The sequence below is a fragment of the Ahaetulla prasina genome, chromosome 1, assembly GCF_028640845.1.
Source record: "Ahaetulla prasina isolate Xishuangbanna chromosome 1, ASM2864084v1, whole genome shotgun sequence".
NCBI lineage: Eukaryota > Metazoa > Chordata > Lepidosauria > Squamata > Colubridae > Ahaetulla > Ahaetulla prasina.
The window spans coordinates 346,738,660-346,746,244 of NC_080539.1; positions in this window are offsets into that span (position 1 = coordinate 346,738,660).

Sequence of the window (7,585 nt, forward strand, 5' to 3'; positions counted from 1 at the left end):
GGTTCTATCATATCGCAAGATCTCAAATGGACAGCTAACATCAAAACATCATTAAAAAGGACAACAAAGAATGTTCTTTCTGCGCCAACTCAGTAAGCTCAAACTGCCCAAGGAGCTGCTGATCCAATTCTACAGAGGAATTATTGAGTCTGTCATTTGCACCTCTATAACTGTCTGGTTCGGTTCTGCAACCCAACAAGAAAAACACAGACTTCAGAGGATAATTAGAACTGCAGAAAAAATAATTGCTACCAACTTGCCTTCCATTGAGGACCTGTATACTGCACGAATCAAGAAGAGGGCCGTGAAAATATTTGCAGATCCCTCGCATCCTGGACATAAACTGTTTCAACTCCTACCCTCAAAACGACGCTATAGAGCACTGCACACCAGAACAACTAGACACAAGAACAGTTTTTTCCCGAAGGCCATCACTCTGCTAAACAAATAATTCCCTCAACACTGTCAGACTATTTACTGAATCTGCACTACTATTAATCGTTTCATAGTTCCCATCACCAATCTCTTTCCACTTATGACTGTATGACTATAACTTGTTGCTGACAATCCTTATGATTTATATTGATATATTGATCATCAATTGTGTTGTAAATGTTGTACCTTGATGAACGTATCTTTTCTTTTATGTACACTGAGAGCATATGCACCAAGACAAATTCCTTGTGTGTCCAATCACACTTGGCCAATAAAATTCTATATTCTATATTCTATCTATATTAGAGATGCAGTCATTGGTATACAGAGAGAAGAGAAGTGGGGAGAGCACACAGCCTTGTGGGGGCGCTGTGCTAATTGTACAGGTATCTGATGTGATTCTGCTTAGCTTCACCTGCTGCTTCCTAAATTTGTTCTATGCCTGTCATTTCTTCAATGACAACTTTTGGATATAATTTATCCACAGAAGTAGACATCATTACTGACTAAGTTGCTATTGTGGTTATTTCCTGATTCCCATTTTCAAAAGTCTCCTTCAGCATTTTTATTGCTCATAACATTTTGCAACATATTACAGACTGGTAAAGCTTTGCTCTACCTAAAAACTTTAGTCCCCTCTAGTGTCCAGTTTTTGAAATCATGAAATTGCTTATATTTGTTATATCTTGTAAAAATCAAAACAAAATCTTATTTCCCACAAAAAGCTGTTTGTCCTTTAGCAATAGCACTTACTTACATACCGCTTCATAGTGCTTTACAGCCCTCTATAATTTAGAATTGATTCTAAAGTTCTATTGCAAAAGCTACAATATTCCAATTTTATTTGCACTCCATGTCCAAATAAACTCAATGTATAACTTTCTAAGACCAAATTTTATTTAGTTTGTTGCTGTTTATTTCTGATTCTCTACATTCTTAACTTTATGATTAAACATTTTTTCAGACAGGATTGAAGGCTGATCACCCAACATTTTGAAGCTTATCATTCCAAATGTCTTCTCTTTAATAACTTAGAAGTAGTTAATGAGCCGAAAGTGATTAGAAAAGGGTGTGGTTTTTCCCCCCAAAATTAATCTTTTAAAAATCTCCATGGTAATGAGCTAATCTTGCCTTCTTGTGTTTAAATCGACAGAAAACAGTTGTCCTGCCGTCTCTTGCACGGAGCAGCTATCAGGAGCACATGTGGCAATCTCCCATCTTCTCCCATCCAGAAAGGTTCCAAGGAACTAGTCTACCTGCCGGTTTCTTGGTCTTAGCTACAGTTATTGACTTTGCTTTTGTTAAGCCAGTTTTAGTTTGACATACTCCCCCCAAAGTCCTGTTTCACAAATCTTTAAACCAGTGGTAGTCAACTTGGTCCCTATCGCCCACTAGTGGGCATTCCAGCTTTCATGGTGGGCGGTCTGGGTTTTGTCTGATACTGAAACACTTTCCTTTTTTTTAATTTAATTGACTTTTGAAAAAAATTTCATAGCATTATTTAAAAACATTTTCATTAGGTTTTCATAAAATTCCCCATGACAATTTAAATTTCTGAAAATATACTATTTGTATCTCCGCACATAAGTTTAGTTCACGTTACGTAAGTGAAACTAAATGGCGCTATAGTGCGACCGCAAACAAAAGAGCGTCGTCCCAGAATAGCTTGCGCATCTCCCCCCACACCACCCAGCTGTAACAGACAAGCAGAGCTGGTAGCCGGTGCCCCACCCCCAAACCTAATTCATGATGTGCGAGAGGCATGCGCAGATGATGATAGTCAGCACATTACTGTGGAACCAGTGGGCGGTTAGAAAATTTTACTACTAACAGAGATACAAAAGTGGGCGGTAGGTATAAAAAGGTTGACTACCCCTGCTTTAAACTGTTTATTGATTTTCTCAGGCATACTTGCTAAATCTTTTATTGAACTAAAACTTGTGGCAAGATGGATGGCAAACAAATTTAACAAATAAATACAATAAAAGATAATTTCCATCTCAATTTCAGGTCCCATTTAAATTCTTTAAGTAAATGCTTGATAGCATTAAAATCCTCTTTAGAGTAATAACTTAGAGGTTATAAATCACACCCTGGCCTCATCTTCTTTTTCTCCACTGGAAGAGGAGACTTTATTTATTTTTGGCTCTTTCATTTACATTTTGATCCATTTAGTTTGTTGTGAAATATGTCCCCTGGACATTTTGCATTTATTAATTGCTTTAGAAAATATTTCAGTGTAGATAAACAGTTCATAATAGCTAAACAGGCAGGTTGAAGGACAAGCAAGGTATTCAGCATACCATCTTTAAATTAAGCCATGACCTATTTGCAAAATATTATATATGACACAAGGGAAAGCATGTAACCCAGAGAAGCAAGAAGATCAGAAGTGGATGCTGACTACCGGCATGGGTGGCTTCAGAAAAGGATTGGACCAATTCATGCAAGTCAAGGGAATCAGTTGCTCTTACACTTGATGTCGGTGTGACCTGTGAAGGCTACCGTTGAGTAACTAGTGGGCCTCCTTGTGCAGTTGGTTGAATCAGAAGAGACTCCTGGATTAGATCAAACACAGATCTGATCTAGCCAGCTACTGTGTATGTTCTTAAGAAAATTTAAGAACAGTAAGCATGACTGAATCGGATACTGTCCTATTCTAGCAACAGCAACAGCAGTAGCACTTAGATTTATATACTGCTTCATAGTGCTTTTACAGCCCTCTCTAAGTTGTTTACAGAGTCAGCATATTTTCTCCAATAATGTGGGTCCTCTTTTTACCAACCTCGGAAGAATGGAACACTTAAGTCAAACTTAAGCCAGTAAGGATCAAACTGCTGGCAGTCAGCAGAATTAGCCATCAATACTGCATTCTAACCACTGAGCCATCATGGGATTGGCAGAATACAATGGAATGATAAGGCCAGGAACTGAAGAAACAACAGAGGGAAGTATCTAGTGGGATATGAGAATGTTCTATCATAAGAGCCGAGGTGGCGCAGTGGTTAGAGTGCAGCACTGCAAGCTACTTCATCTGACTGCTAGCTGCAGTTCGGCAGTTCAAATCTCACCGGCTCAAGGTTGACTCAGCCTTCCAGCCTTCCGAGGTCAGTAAAATGAGGACCCAGACTATTGGGGGCAATATGCTGACTCTGTAAACAGCTTAGAGAGGGCTGTAAAAGCACTATGAAGCAGTATATAAATCTAAGTGCTATTGCTATGAATTAATGCTCTTCAACATTTTCATAAATAACTTAAGAGGAAGGGGTAGAAGAGATGCTCATTAAGTTTGCCTACAACATAAAGCTGGAGCTGTGGGAGTAAGCCACTTCAGAAGACAGTCTCAGTGTTTGAAAGATCTTTATAAGCTTGAACACTGAATCTTAGCCCACAAAATACAGTTTGGTTATAAAAAATGGAGGGTTCTGTACTTAGGTAGGAAAAATATAGGTGGTGTCTGGCTCAATAATACTTGTGAGCACTTATGAAAAGAATTTGGGCATCCTACTAGGCCAGATATTATATATGACCCAGCTGTGTACCATAGCTGCCAAAAAGCTAATATAGTCTTGGACTGTGTCAGCAGAGGTAATAGTGCTGAGATCATATGAAATGAGTCCGATTCATACTGCATTGGTCAAACCACTTCTGGAATACTGTATCCAATTCTGCTCACCACATTACAAGGAGGATGCTGAGGAACTGGAAGGAGTGCAGAGAAAGCAACAAAGATGGTGAGGAGCTTGAAGAATGGTTAAAGGAACGGGATATGTTTAGTCTAAAGAGAAGGATGAGGGGAGACATGAGTGATCTTCAATATTTGAAGGGCTGTAACATGGAACATGATGTAGAATGACCTTCCGAAGCTCCCAAAGAAAGAACAAGAATCAATAGATGGAAATAAATTAACTTTCAACAACTTTTCCTATACTTATGTAGGTGACTTCCTTCCAAATCGCAGATCTGGGGAAAAAAAGTAACATAATTTACAGTGTGTATCTATTCAGAATTGAGTCAACTGAACCCAATAATTTATTTTAGCAACACTACAGAATTTACTGCTTCCTTCCAAGAAGGTTAGGGGTTTCGTTTTGGTTTACAGTGATGTCTGGGGGGAGTTCCTGGGTACCAATCAGTATTGACTTAATTTAACTCTTCTCATGATCAACCAAGTTAAATTTGACATTGTATTTTTCCCAAATATGTTATATTTGTTATTCTCAAATTTAATAATCTTTGATTTATGACTGTAATGGAGCCTGGAATTTCCATTCCGTTATAGTTGTAAGTTGAAGCACCCACATGACTGGCATAATTTTGCAATATTAAGTGTCTGCTTTTCAAACACTTAAGTGAGCGTGGTGTTTGTAAAGCACATACTGTAGTTGTTAAGCAAACGTTGCAGTCATTATGCGAACCCATTGTCGATAATGGCCATTTGTTGCCAGGAACCAGAAATAAACACTGGTTTCCAGCAAAAAAAAAATCTCATGAGTCACAGTCATGTGATCATGGGATATTGCAAATAGCCATAAATGCAGCCTGGTTGCAGAGCACTCAAAATGTGATCACATAACTATCCGGGGGGGGGGGGGGCATCAGAACTTCTGATCTGGGTCACAAGTAACTTTTGGATGGGAATATTGTAACCTTAAACAGTTGTTAAGCAACTGGTCATAAGTTTATGACTACATGTACAGTCTTTTTAACATTTGCATGCATTGTAATTGTTGCAGTAAATATGCAAGTTGAGTTTATAAAATATTTAGGAGTGGAATCTATATCAGGGTTTTATTAGATTGCAGCCTCTGTGAACAAATATGTAATGCTAGAATAAGTGCAGTTTCTCTTCAGATATGTGATCGTCCCTCTCCTGAGTTTATAGGTAATCCTTGGTTTACAATAGTTCGTTTAGTCACTGTATGAAGTTACAGCAGCTTATAACCATTTTTCACCCTTATGACCATTGCAGGATCCCCATAGTTACGTGATCAAAATTCAGATGCTTGGCAACTGACTCATATTTATGGCGGTTGCAGTGTCCCTGAGTCATGTGATCACCTTTTGTGACCTGACAAGCAAAGCCAATGGGGAAGCCAGATTCACTGAACAATCATGTTACTCACAATTGCAGCGATTCACTTAAGAACTGTGGCAGGAAAGATCATAAAACGTGGCAAAACTCACTTAACTGTCTTGCTTAGGAACAGAAATTTTGGCCTTCATTGTGGTCTTAAGTTGAGGACTACGTGTATCTGCTAAATACAGTACCAATTAAAAGTAGGTATTGGGAGAAATAGATGCCTTTACGAACGTTGACACATAGGAAAGATAAGAAGAAGCGCCAGAAATGGAAACATGACAAAAGAAAGAGAAATGCGGACAAAGTATTTTTTTCGTTCTGGGGAAAAAAACAAAGGCCAGGAGAAGAGGGAAGTTGGGAAAGAAAAGAAAAAAGAAAGAGAAACAGGGTGAAAAAATTGTAAGAGGGCAAATGTAGCAGTAAAATTGACAACTCTGTTTATCATTCTATTCTATTCTATTCCTATTAGACCTCTCAGTGGCTTTTGATACCATCAACCATGGTATCTTGCTGTGCCGGCTGGGGGGATTGGGAGTGGGAGGCACCGTTCATCGGTGGTTCTCCTCCTATCTCTCCGACCGGTCGCAGACGGTGTTGACAGGGGGGCAGAGGTCGGCCGCGAGGGGCCTCACTTGTGGGGTGCCGCAGGGGTCGATTCTCTCGCCCCTTCTGTTCAACATCTATATGAAGCCGTTGGGTGAGATCATCAGTGGCTTCGGGGTGAGGTACCATCAGTACGCTGATGACACTCAGCTGTACTTCTCCACCCCAGGCCACCCCAATGAAGTTGTTGAAGTGCTGTCCCGGTGTTTGGAAGCCGTATGGGTCTGGATGGGGAGAAACAGGCTCAAGCTCAATCCCTCCAAGACGGAGTGGCTGTGGATGCCGGCATCTCGATTCAGTCAGCTGCAGCTGCAGCTGACTGTTGGAGGCGAGTTATTGGCCCCAAAGGATAGGGTGCGCAACTTAGGTGTCCTCCTGGATGAGCGGCTGTCGTTTGAAGACCATTTGACGGCCGTCTCCAGGGGTGCCTTCCACCAGGTTCGCCTGGTTCAGCAGTTGCGCCTCTTCCTTGATCCGGATGCCTTGTGCACAGTCACTCACGCACTCGTTACCTCTCGCTTGGATTATTGTAATGCTCTCTACATGGGGCTCCCCTTGAGGTGCACTCGAAGGCTTCAGTTAGTCCAGAATGCAGCTGCGCGGGTATAGAGGGAGCTTCGCGTAGCTCCCATGTAACACCGCTCCTGCGCAGACTGCACTGGCTACCTGTGGCCTTTCGGGTGCACTTTAAGGTTTTGGTTATGACCTTTAAAGCGCTCCATGGCTTAGGGCCTGGGTACTTACGGGACCGCCTGCTGTTACCACATGCCTCCCACCAACCCGTACGCTCTCACAGAGAGGGACTTCTCAGGGTGCCGTCCGCCAAGCAATGTCGGCTGGCGGCCCCCAGGGGAAGGTCCTTCTCTGTGGGGGCTCCCACACTCTGGAACGAACTTCCCCCAGGTTTACGCCAAATACCTGACCTTCGAACCTTTCGCCGCGAACTGAAGACACATCTTTTCATTCGCGCGGGGCTGGCTTAAATTTTATTGATTTTATAATTTTTATTATTAATTTTAATGGGGTTTTAGTTTTCTATACATTTTAAATTTTTAGGCTAATTATAATAAGTTTTTTAATCTTGCATTTTATACTGTATATTGTCTTGTCTGTTTTTATTTTGCCTGTACACCGCCCTGAGTCCTTCGGGAGAAGGGCGGTATAAAAATCAAGTAAATAAAATAAATAAATAAATAAATAAATTCCTATGCATGTAAAAAGTTGCTGTACAGAAGACAGCACTTTTCAGAGCAGGTGGTTTATGTGATGGAAACTATTCTATTTAAGGAGGAGTTAAAGGCAAAAGAGGAGGCCAAGATGATATTTAATGAATGCTCACATCCACCCTTTTTAACTTAGCTGTGTGTCTCTGCCACAGGAACAAACCACTCCATTCTTTCACTCTGTAATTTGGCTACTGTATCTTATTCTCAGCTCACCATTGTTCCTGGGCACAAAAGCCTG